Here is a 12,664-nt window from a genome sequence, read left to right as displayed (position 1 = left end):
CACAGACCTATATGAGGCCCTGGACCAGATGGTCCGCTAGGCTAATAACCTCAGGAGAGAGTCGGTGCTCCTCCACTGTCTGGTGCAAAATGCTCACTCTGTGAGTTGTATACAGCACTAGGGGTCAGGACTACTCCAAGATGGCCACCGAGCGTTCAGAACGCGGCCACAGGAAAAAGGCCAGCACAATGTAAGCTGCGCCATAGCGTGGCTACGACAAAGTGGGCGCCAATGGGAGTTTTCAATGTAATTGAAAAACCTCCCAAAAAATAGTGCCAGCGACCACTGAGACACCAGTGTAGTGGCCACAATAGGCCGCAAGCCAGACCCCAGCATGGTAAACATGGAACGGGTCAGTACTTCGGATCTTCTATCAGTCAGATCCATACAAGCGGGGGTTCCCGCCCAGCGGTGAGGGACTACAAAAGCCCTCAGTGGCTTTTCTCATTCCGCATCTCAGAAATTATCAAAGAAGGGCACAGAAGGAAAAAACCTACACAGCGGTCTGATTTGTGTGATCCAAAAAAGACCGAGCCCTCGGCGGAAACCCAGCTGCACTATGCAGCTTAGGAGAGTCCCTTGCAGCAGTAAAAAGCGCACCCATAAATGCCTTATTCTGCCTTTTTTTTTTTTTTAACTAGGTACCTAGTCCATGGCTCCATAACAGAGCATTCCCCAGGGGATAACGGGGGAAGGGGGCACTCTTTTACCGCCCGCCCGCAGTCCACCCCCACCCTGGCACAAACTGTGTCCAGGACTAACAATAAAAACTCTGTGGGAATCACAGGTGCTAACACCTGCTGCCACCACCAGCATGTGGGGAAGGACCCAGATACTGACTCCAATATTTACATATAGTGTGTATTATAATATGCACACCTGTCCATACAAATAGACAAAAGCTCCTAGAGCCCTATTCAGGGCCTCTCATCCACTTGCTGCACTGACCAGGGGTAACCAGGGGACTCCCTCAGGAGGAGACTGCCCAGCGCTGCCTGTGAGAGGAAAAGAACCGTGAGGTAACTTTTGCAGGGACCTGTGTTTAAACAGGAAAAGCCTCATAGGGCTGTTTTATTTAAGGATAAGACACAGATACAGCATAAAAAGCAAAACCGTTACAGGTGTCACCAATCAGTCAGCGTCTGCTGAAGTACAATCATAAACATCTGTGCTCATCACAGGGCTTTTTACCTCACAGGAAAGCCCAATACAAAAAAGAAAAAACACAGGCCAGATAACACAGTCCCCTCAGGAAGGCCCCCTCCCCCCTGACAGCGGCAATGTTAGCAATGCAGCAAGGGAAAGGAGCAGGGAAGTAAGGGGAAGGGACCCCCGAACCCCAGGAATGCCCAGCCGTACCAACCCACCGAAGCAGGAGGGACTGTACTTACCCGTCCAAGCGAGGACTCGCTGACACATTCCTGACAGAACTACAACCGAAATGGAGGTAGCTGTCGGCCCGGTCCACTGTGAGTGAGACAACACCACAGCCCAGTCATATGTGGACCTCGGAGCAAAGCTCACCGGCCACCCCAGGAGTCATGGGGTATGGCGTGGCAGACCAAGCCTCTTTGCAAAGGTGTGCCCACGCTTGCTGGTCGGACTGAGTAGACTACAAGGATCTATATTATCCAGCCTGTCTCTCAGCCAACAGTTGAAAGAAGATTCTTCAAGAAAAAGTAAAATAAAATAAAATTTCTCCTCAGGGCGCTGGGCCCAAAGGGAGCCATACGTCCTTCTCCTTTGCTAGGCAGAACGAAACTGAGGCTGCAAGCTGCAGTGAGGAGGGTTATGTCTGGAGGGACCGCCCCCTGGGCGGGGCTGTTCAACTCTGTTAATGTAACATGTATTTAACTATTTAACATGTTTCTGCCTAGTCCTCTCCTGTAAACAGGGAACATAACCCACTTGTCAAGATTTAAGGAGCTGTGTCCGTCCATGGACGATAAGAGAAAACTTTTTTTTAGCCCACCTTCCAAGCCAAGTCACCAGGAGGCTATTTCTAGTCGCCATGGCGACCGGGATTTGTCGAGCCTTGTTTTACATATAAAAAAAAATTGGGGTAAGTTTTTTTTTTCCCCCAAAAAAATTGTTTTAAAACTGCTGTGCAAAAACTGACAAAAAAAAATTTCAACCACAATTTTATTCTCTAGGTTCTCTGCTAAAAATAAAGTGTGAGTGATATACATCACACATTTCTCAGGTGTGGTAGAATCAAGCTTTCCCAAAGACCATTATGAAGACATGTTGGATATCAATTTACTCGGCGCAACATTATCTTTCACAATATAAAATAAAATTGGGCCAACTGTTGACTTATTTTTTTTTTTACGTGTATTTTTTCCCCAAAAAAGTGCGCTTGTAAGACCGCTGTGCAAATAGTGTTACAGAAAGTATTGCAACGACCGCCATTTTATTCTCTAGGGCGCCAGATCACAGAAGGAAGCTTAGGCCTGCAGGCGGCCACAATGCGGCGGCCTCAATGACCGGCGGGCGCAGGCTCGCCGCGATCGCAGGGGCACACAGAGTATCCTGTGTCTCCGTGCGCCCCCACCTCCCTTGCCGCGCAGTAATTGAGGCCGCGGCTTTGCGGCCTTCTTCAGGCCAAGCTTCCCCAGGCGCCAGGTCACAATTTGTATTATATATATTGTTTCTATTTTTATTTTTTTTGGGGGGGGGGGGGTTATGTAATAGTCTAGCAGAAAAATGTAAATAGATTTTTAACTTGCAAGCAACAAATGATAGAAAAAGGTCTAGTCAGCAATTGGTTAAACTTGTACTAAAAATTTAAATATAAAAAGTTTGCTTTTAGGTTCAGACACGCTTCAAGAAAAGTATTGCTCAAAGTGCCATTTTAAGTTCCCCTAAATGTATTTTTATGACATTTTTATGCAATACAAAACATAAAAATACAAGCAACTAAACCAATAGAAAAGACACATAGGTAAGAAAACAAACATCCATTTACATGAGGTGATTTTATCAGCACCTGAAATATCTCCCTTTACTGATTTCCTCCATATAGACACCCCATGGACCTCTCTGACCCCTGGATCAATGTGGAACTTGTATAGAAAGTTGTGTAATGAAGACGTCGCTAATCCACAACTGGAGTCAAGCCCGACAGTTGCAAATCAGTGGTCATGCTATCAGAATTTTTTTTGGACATACAACACAGAAAAACTAGATATAACATAATGAAATATATACCGTATTTATTCGAGTATAACGCGCAAAATTTTCTACCAAAAAAAGAAATCAAAGTTTGGGTGCGCGTTATAAACGAGGGCTGGGGTGGCAGTGGCGGCCGGTCCATTGAGGGCGCAGGCGAATTGTGAGTTCGCACTGCGCCTTTTCCGGGCTGCAGCCGCTCACTGTACGCGAGGGCGAAGAAAAAAAAACGTCCCCACGTCGCGTACAGTAGGCGGCCCGAACTGGGGGTGAGAATTCTTATTATCCGCTGTATGGTCGCCGCTTCATTTCCTCGCCTCGCCCACATGTTACGGTAAGCACTGCTTTTGTACAATTCAGTGTTTTGCGTACCGTAATTCAGTGTTCTTCATATTTTAATTGATATACTGGTACCCGTTAGATGGCAACTCAGGGTATCAAGAGAAAACGTTCTGCATATGACGCTTCATTCAAGCTCAAAGTTGTTGAACATGCTGAAATTCACGGAAATCGAGCAGCTAGCAGCTAGTGTATCTGATGATGAATCTGACTTTGAAGCATTTTAAATAAATATTGTTACCGGTAATTCAACGTTTTTTTGTCAATTACAATGCTTGGTGTGAAACAAAATTTTATACCGATTTTTAATCGAAAATTAGGGGTGCGCGTTATACACGTGTGCGCGTTATACTCGAATAAATACGGTAAATTAATGATTATACAGAGTTGTCACATACACACACCTAACATTTACAATACAGTATGATTTTACTGTAGAAATGTAACCACTTGCCTACAGGGTAGAGATGCACGATTAATCGTAAGAAAATCGCGATTTCGATTCACCAACCCCCGCCCCCCCCCCACGATCTCCAGGCTGGATGACCCGCGATTTTCGGGTGCAGCCATAGGAAAGTCCCCCGCTACGGCCTAGGCCATCTTGGTACAACCGGCGGCGGCTGTTTCATCGCTGCCATCTTGCCCCACACTCCTGCACAGTAATTATAGCGAGAAGGGGGCAAGCGGATATCTTGTTACACCCAACAGAGTTTTAGATTTCACAGGTATTTTCAACACGAAATGGAGCTTATGTGCTTAAATACAGTATATGTAAATCCAGGGATCGACAAATCCCGGGCGTCAGGTCGCCATGGCGACTAGAAATAGTGTCCTGGCGACTTGGTTTGGAAGCTGGTGCCATCTGGTGGTGAGCAGTTGGTATTACAAGTTATTACCAACAGATGTGAGCTGGCGCCATCTGGTGGTGGCCGTTGGTATTACAAGTTAAGCATTACAAGTTAAACAGCAATTCTAAACAGCAATTCTAATGTCATTTTTCCCTCCAATTAGAACCCCCAAACATTATATATATTTTTTATCCTAACACCCTAGAGCATGGGTGCTCAACCTGTGGCTCTCCAGCTGTTGCAGAACTTCTAGTCCCATCATGCCTCTGCCTTTGGGAGTCATGCTTGTAACAGTCAATAGCTTGCAATGCCTCATGGGAATTGTAGTTCTGAAACAGCTGGAGAGCCACAGGTTGAGCACCCATGCCCTAGAGAATAAAATGGCGATTGTTTCAATACTTTCTGTCATGCCGTATTTGTGCAGCAGTCTTCCAAGCGCACTTTTTTGGGAAAAAATTACACTTTTTTTAATTAAAAAAATAAAACAGTAAAGTTATCCCCATTTTTTTTTTAATATTATGAAAGATAATGTTACGCAGAGTAAATTCATACCCAACATGTCACGCTTCAAAATTGCGTTTGAACACCGTTTACATATGCGGGCGCTGCTCACGTATGTGTTCGATTCTGCGCGCAAGCTCGTCTGGACGGGGTGCGTTTTCTGGCTCCTAACTTTTTTAGCTGGCTCCTAGATTCCAAGCAAATTTGTCAACCCCTGGTAAATCTGACGGACTGTTTTCAACATGTTACATTTTAAAAGCAGCAGCAAACCTTACATGCCTGCTAATGTGACAGAACACCTGTGATTTTCACATACAGGTGTCCGTTTATGAAGCAGTGAAGAGCGGTGATCCCAGGGATCACCAGTGATCACAGCCCATAAACAGTTTATGAAACAGTGATAATCGGGGGGAGAAGTGTTTGAATTTGTTCTCCCGCCGATTATCTCTTCACACAGAGAAGTCTCAGAAACGGCCAGATCTGAGCTCTTCACTGGCGATCTGTGTCAGAATTCACACTCCCCGATTCACCATCTCAGAGCTGGTGAAGCGGGGAGTGAAGAGAGAATCCCGGGGGTTCTGAGGAGGAAGGAGGAAGATTTTTAACTTCCTTCTACCTCGTTCAGACCCCCCAACACTGTAACCATGTACCCCTGTAATATTTATGTGTAATATATATATATACATACACACATATATATACACATATATATATATATACATACACATTATATATATATATATATATATATATATATATATATATATATATATATATATATATATACACATACACATACACATACACATACACATACACACATTATATATATATATATACATACATACATACATTATATATATTACACACATATATATTATGTAGGGGGACTCGTTATTTTAATTACATTGACCACGCGGTCTGTCAGTGTAATGAGTGGTGATATTTTATCACCGCTCAATAAACTGACATCTCAGTGTTTCTGTGAATTTCTGGTACTGTAATCTCGTAAAGTCTCACGAGATTCCAGTATCAGGGGCCGTTCTCCAGTGTTAGAAGTGTTGGAAGTGTTGGAAGATCACTTCACTCCTCCGCGGGTGAAGCGATCTTCTCCACTTGAGAAAAATCTTCACTGTGATAGCCGGAGAACGAAGCAGTGAATAGAATTCACTGCTTCATAAACGGACACCTTAGTTAAAGCGGTTCTCCACCCTAAAGTGAAGTCCCGCTGATCGGAACCCTCCCCCCTCCGGTGTCACATTTGACACCTTTCAGGGGGGAGGGGGGTGCAGATACCTGTCTAAAGACAGGTATTTGCACCCACTTCCGGCCCAGCATTCACGGGCAAAAGACGGGCATTGCGTCACATCCCGTCGCACCCCCGTGGTGTGCTGGGAACACTCGGCTCCCAGCACACAGCGGGAGCCAATCGGCGGGCGCGGCGCGACTCGCGCCGCAGGGAACCGGGCAGTGAAGCCGCAGCGCTTCACTTCCTGGTTCCCTCAGCGTGGATAGAGGGGGGAGCAGCAGGGTGATTAGCGATCGCTCGTGCTCTGCTGCGGACGCCGCTGGACTCCAGGACAGGTAAGTGTCCTAATATTAACCACTTGCTTTCCAGCCCATTGTCAAAATACGTCCTGTTTTTAAAGATGGATATCTCAGTAACGGCAGAAGCTGCTGTCACAACTGAGGTATCCATCTTTAGTGCCGACGGTCCTGTATACGATAACGGCGGTCTCCGCGGCGGATTCGCCGCGAGATCGCCGTTATCGGTGGCGGGAGAGGGCCCCCCCCCCCTCCCGCCGCTGTCCCGCGCCCTCCGCCGCTTACCGGAGCCGTCGGTAGCGGCGGAGGGGATCGCGACCATCCGGCAGCTGAGCGGGGACGAGACTGAAGGAAAAATCTCCTTCGCCCGTCCCCCATAGCTCTGCTGGGCGGAAGTGACGTCAAAACGTCAGTCCCGCCCAGCCTCTTAAAGAGACTTTTTTTTGTCATTTGAAAAAAATAACATTTCCAATTTTTTTTTTTTTTTTTGCATTTAAGCCCAAATATGAGATCTGAGGTCTTTTTGACCCCAGATCTCATATTTAAGAGGACCTGTCATGCTTTTTTCTATTACAAGGGATGTTTACATTTCTTGTAATAGGAATAAAAGTGATATTTTTTTTTTTTTTTTTTTTTCAGTGTTAAAAATTGTAAAATAAGTAAAAATAAATGCGAAAAGCAAAAAAAAATTTTTTTAAAGCGCCCCGTCCCGACGAGCTCGCGCGTAGAAGCGAACGTATACGCGAGTAGCGCCGACATATGAAAACCGTATTCAAACCACACAAGTGAGGTATCGCCGCGATCGTTAGAGCGAGAGCAATAATTTTAGCCTTAGGCCTACTCCGTAACTCAAAAAATGCAACCTGTAGAATGTTTTAAACGTCGCCTATCAAGATTTTTAAGGGTAAAAGTTTGACGCCATGCCACGAGCGGGCGCAATTTTTAAGCGTGACATGTTGGGTATCATTTTACTCGGCGTAACATTATCTTTCACAATATATAAAAAAATTGGGCCAAATTTATTGTTGTGTTATTTTTTAATTTAAAAAAGTGAATTTTTTCCAAAAAAAGTGCGCTTGTAAGACCGCTGCGCAAATACGGTGTGACAAAAAGTATTGCAATGACTGCAATTTTATTCTTTAGAGTGTTAGAAAAATATATATATATATAATGTTTGGGGGTTTTAAGTAATATTCTAGCAAAAAAAACTGTTTTAGTCTCGTAAACACTGAATCTGAAAAACAGGCTTAGTAATGAAGTGGTTAAAAGTCAGCAGTTGCAGTATTTGTAGCTGCTGGCTTTTAATATTTTTTTTGGGCGGAACATCCGCTTTAAATGTGAAAATCAGAGGTGTTTTCACATTCGCAAGCATGCAAGGTCAGCAGGTTTGCTGCAGCTTTTAAAATGTAACATGTAAACAGTCCGTCAGATGTACAAGCACATAAGCTCCGTTTTGTGTTGAAAATACCTTTAAAGTGGTAGTAAACTCTGTACTACCACTTTTACCTACATTTAAGCCTATAATAAGGCTTACCTGTAGGTATAAAGAATATCTCCTAAACCTGTACGGTTTAGGAGATATTCCCCTCGTAATGCACCGCTGATTGCAGCGGAGCATGCGCAGCGGGGATCCTCGGCTAAAGGCCCGGCAGCCGCCGGACCTTGCCAGAATGAAGTCTCCCACGCGCATTTGCGCGGGAGTGACGAAATTGCCGCTCCAGCCAACCACAGCTGAAGCGGCGATACCCGGAAGACACGCCGAGGCAAGATGCATCTCGCTCGGCGTGGACCAGGTAAGTTCTCCACACCTCATTCCAAGGCAAGTATTTCATAATGAGCTAGTATGCTAGCTCATTATGCCTTTCAGGTGTAAAAAAAAAAAACTTGTTGCGGGTATACAACTGCTTTAAATAATTTTTGGAGAATCTTGAGAGAATTGTGATCTTAATTTTATACAAAAGAATCGCGATAATCATTTTTCCCAGAATCGTGCATCTACTACTGGGCACTTTCACCCCTTTCCTGCCCAGACCAATTTTCAGCGCTGTCACACTTTGAATGACAACACTGTACCCAAATTACATTTTTATAATTTTTTCCCCACAAATAGAGCTTTTGATGGTATTTTATCACCTCTGTGGTTTTTATTTCTTGCGCTATAAACAGAAGAGGGACAAGTTTGAAAAATAAAAAAAACAATATTTTTGCAATAAATCTTTTTTTAACAAATGTTTTCCTCGGTTTAGGCCGATACGCATTATTCTACATATTTTTGGTAAGGGAAAAAAAAAAAATTGCAATAAGCATATATTGATTGGTTTGGGTAAAAGTTATATGGTCTACAAAATAGGGGATAGACTTATAGTATTTTTATTATTTTACTAGTAATGGCAGCGATCATCGATTTTTATCGTGATGGCGATATTGCGTCAGACAACACATTTTTGGGACCATTCACACTTATACAGCGATTACTGCTATAAAAATACATTGGCGGGCGACAAGTGGTTAAAGATGCAGAACCCCAAATATCAACCCATTGGCTACAAACTGACATTTTTAAACTACTAAACGGGTTAAAAACAAAATCTCCCATTTGACCAATAAGTTTACAATGCAGATGTGTCACACCCCAATTCGGTATGATTTTACTATGGAAAGTTAAAGATTCAGAGCCCCAAATATCAACCCATGGATTTGCAACTGTCTGATGTCTTAACTCCAGTAATGGGGGATCCCATGCGGACAGGCCCGGCGGGGAGGCGATGTCCGCTCTCCGCACAAAACCGTTATCATAGAACGCCATACAATGTGATAGAAAGGCCAGACACGCGACAGCCAACGATTTGGAACTCCGCACAACCCCCAACCGCCATTACTATTCGCTCACGGCACATGACAACCCCGAAATTTTACCTCACACCCCTGCCCAGCACTCACCTTAATGTAACAACCCATTGAGAACTCTAAATCACATAACTTAGTAAAGGAAACCACATATATGGCGCCCAGATAGTCCGGCGCTCCGCACTCACCTGCACACGTCCTCTCCTCACAGACACCGCCGGGGACTGACTTCTTCCTCACACGAAGAGCAGCCAGATGGGCGTTAACTGGGCGGAACAAACGACTCCGGCCCTCTAAAGTAGACTTGGATGGAGGGATGGTACCCACAGCCCTTACCCAATCACGGCTTTGCACTTTCCCGCCTTGGGAGGGGGGTGCTATGGTCAGGTAGATAGATTTCTGCCTGACAGAGAAGATAATATATCACGTGGCTGAAATGGCCGCATGATTGGAGAGTGACCTTTGTGTTTTTCTAGTTCTTTAAACCAAAAAATACATTATGGAGATGAATGATTTTGGCTCAGGAGATGATAGTTTGTAGGCCTCAGCCTGGGTTCACATTTATGCGAATTGGTTGCATTTTTAACTGCGTCTAATTCGCATAATGAATGTGACTGGCTTTCAATGGAGCTGGCTCACACACATGTCCTGGGCGGTCATGGGGCAGTTTTGAAAAGAGTCTTGTGCGTTTTTGGTTCAGGTGCGAATTAAGGGAAATATTTGTAGTTGAGCCTGATAACATTAGAAAAATAGAACTCCCCTTGTTTTCTACGTCCCCTCTTCACATCTGAACCCCGGATTGTACTAACCACGCATATTTTCCGCATCATGTTCAAAATGCACTGCCCTTGAGATCTGCAGCAGGTATCAGTGTGTTTGCCTGCATGGGATCATATGGTACAAAAGTATCATGCGATCCGGTTGCAGCGCGTTTCCAAAAGTAGTTCATGCACTGCTTTGGTGCGATTTGAGGCCAGTCAGAATGAATGGGCTCAAATCTCTTCACACGGAATCGCACAGGAACGCGGTGTGCATTCCTAGGCGATTCATAGAGTGAACCTAGCCTGCATGTTTGAAAAAGTACCTGAGCTGTAAATCTGGCTTAGACTGGGTTGATGCGTTTAAGGCCCCTTTCAGACGTCCGCTCCGTCTGTCAGTTCATTACAAGTCCGTTAACGGACTTGTAATGAATCCCTATGGGGACGCGTCCGTTAGCGGATGGAGCATCCGCTAGCGTCCGCGTCAGTCGGGATCCGCTTTTCCGAACGGAAGAAACCCTATTTTTCTTCCGTTCGGCGGAGCGGAACTGATGCAGACGGTCCGTCTGCATCAGGTTCCCCATAGGGGACAGCGGAGCAGAGACAGGGCGGTCCCTGCACTGTGTGCGGGGACCGCCCTATCCGCCGACAGCTGAGCGGGGATCTCCGCTGAGCCGACGGAGACACACGGAGCGGACCCGGAAACGGTCCGCTCTGTGTGAAAGAGCCCTTACACTGCATTCAAATTGCATAACATGTGAGTGTGACCAGCTTTCAATGGAGCCGGTTTACACATGTGCAGGGCGGTTGTGGTGTCAATTTACACAGGGTTCTGTGTGTTTTTGGGTCCGGTTCAGGTGCTAATTCAGGGGAAAATTTGCACCTGAACTGGTGAACACAAACGCACAGGACACCGGACTGAAAACGGCATCCAGATCTGTGTGAACCAGGCCTTAGGGCTAGTTCAAACCATAAATACACAGTTCGGATGCGTTCCAGATGCTTTTCTGCATGTGCATTTTTAATGCGTTCCAGTGCGTTTTTGATGAAGTCCAGTGCTCCCCCCCTTTTTTTTCTGAACCTTGAGACCCCTTTCACTCTTAAGGCGTTTTTCAGGCGCTTTAGTGCTACAAATAGCACCTGTAAAGCGCCTGAAAAAAGCCTCATCTGCAATCCCAGTGTGAAAGCCCGAGTGCTTTTACACTGAGGCGCTGCGTTGGCAGGACGTCAAAAAAAAGTCCTGCAAGCAGCTTCTTTGAGGCGCTTTAGGAGCGGTGTATACACCGCCCCTTCGCATTGAAATCAATGGGCAGCGGCGCTTTGTGGGTGCTTTTAATCCTTTATTCGGCCGCTAGCAGGGGTTAAAATCGCCCGGTAAATGCTGGTAAAGCCCTGCTAGTTTTAGCGGCGATTAACCGGCATTTTTAGGGCGCTGGTAGTGTGAAAGGGCTCTAAATAAAGGGCATGTATGTTCCAGTGCGTTTTTGGTGCATTTTACATCGTTCCAGTACAGTCCAGTGCAGGAAAAATGCAGTATGTTCTTTTTTTTTTCTGAAACTAGAACTGCAAGCACTGGTGTGAACTATGCCATTGAAAGCCATATAATCTACTTTCCATGCATTTTTGATGCAGAAAACAAACGCACTGGACTGCATGTGGTGTGAACTATACAACTTTCTTCAGATTTTTTCCTTTAGGTTTACCAAAACTATATGAGGTCAAACCTAAACTCTTTCAATTAAATAAAGTTGTATTGTGTACCCAGCCTTAGGCCTCATCCACACAAACCCCAAGACCTGTACACCATGAATTGGCTGTATATGTTGCTGGAACTGCCAGGTGCTGAGTGCAGGCCGCCCATGTCAATCTACTGGGACACAGCTGTGCATCCTAATTTGACAGATGTGCAGGTTACCCGCCCATAATGCAGACCGTATGCATTCAGGCCATTCACCAATCCATTGCTAACTCTACACAAGTGTACAGGTATTATCCACAATGATCAGCTACTAAGGCTCGATTCACACTAATGCGTTTTTTGGTGCATTTTGCAGAAAAGCAGGGACATTTTTTAACATGGGTTCCTATGGAACATGTTCACATCAATGCTTTTTTGTGTTATAGAATTCAATGGACCCGCATCCAAAACGCAAGTACCACGATTTTGCCGCGATTTGCGTTTATTTTATTTTTTTACCTGTTTATAGCTGGTTGTTAAAGGAAATGTAAAAAAATGAAAATTGACGTAACAAAAAATTAAAACGCAAATCGCGGTAAAATCGCAGTAAAAACGCACGTCAAAAAACGCAGCAAGCGCAAAAAGCACTGCAAAACCGATAAAAAGGAACATGCATAGGTGTGAATGGAACCTAAGGCTCCATTCACATCTAGGCAGACAAATTCGCGATGTTTTGTCCCACGAATTGCGGCGGCGTTTTGTACCGCGATTTGCGGCGACAAAACGCCGCGATTGTCCGCCTAGATGTGCCCCTCTATGGAGATGGTTCCCGAAAGCCGCCTGAAAAAAAGGTCCGGGACCTTTTTTCAGGCGGCAGGCGTTCGGCGTGGAGATGTGAACCATCTCCATAGAGGGCAATGTCTTTTCATCCCTCTGGCGGCAGCGGCGTCGCACTACAGGCGACAAAACGCCTAGAT

At 45.2% G+C, this 12,664-nt stretch overlaps 1 protein-coding gene across 2 annotated transcripts in view; it reads right to left on the bottom strand.

Moving 5' to 3' along the window:
• Positions 1-9,530, bottom strand: part of DDX4 (DEAD-box helicase 4) — a 267,888-nt gene extending 258,358 nt beyond the window's left edge. For both annotated transcript variants that reach the window (XM_040339469.1, XM_040339474.1), the window contains exon 1: positions 9,440-9,530. The gene's annotated coding sequence lies outside the window, so the exon portion shown is untranslated. The remainder of the gene's footprint in view (positions 1-9,439) is intronic.
• Positions 9,531-12,664: the final 3,134 nt, after the last annotated feature.

This window comes from Rana temporaria, chromosome 1, assembly GCF_905171775.1.
Source record: "Rana temporaria chromosome 1, aRanTem1.1, whole genome shotgun sequence".
Classification (NCBI taxonomy): Eukaryota; Metazoa; Chordata; class Amphibia; order Anura; family Ranidae; genus Rana; species Rana temporaria.
Note: the sequence above shows the minus strand (reverse complement) of the source record. Positions and strands in the feature narration are given on the sequence as shown.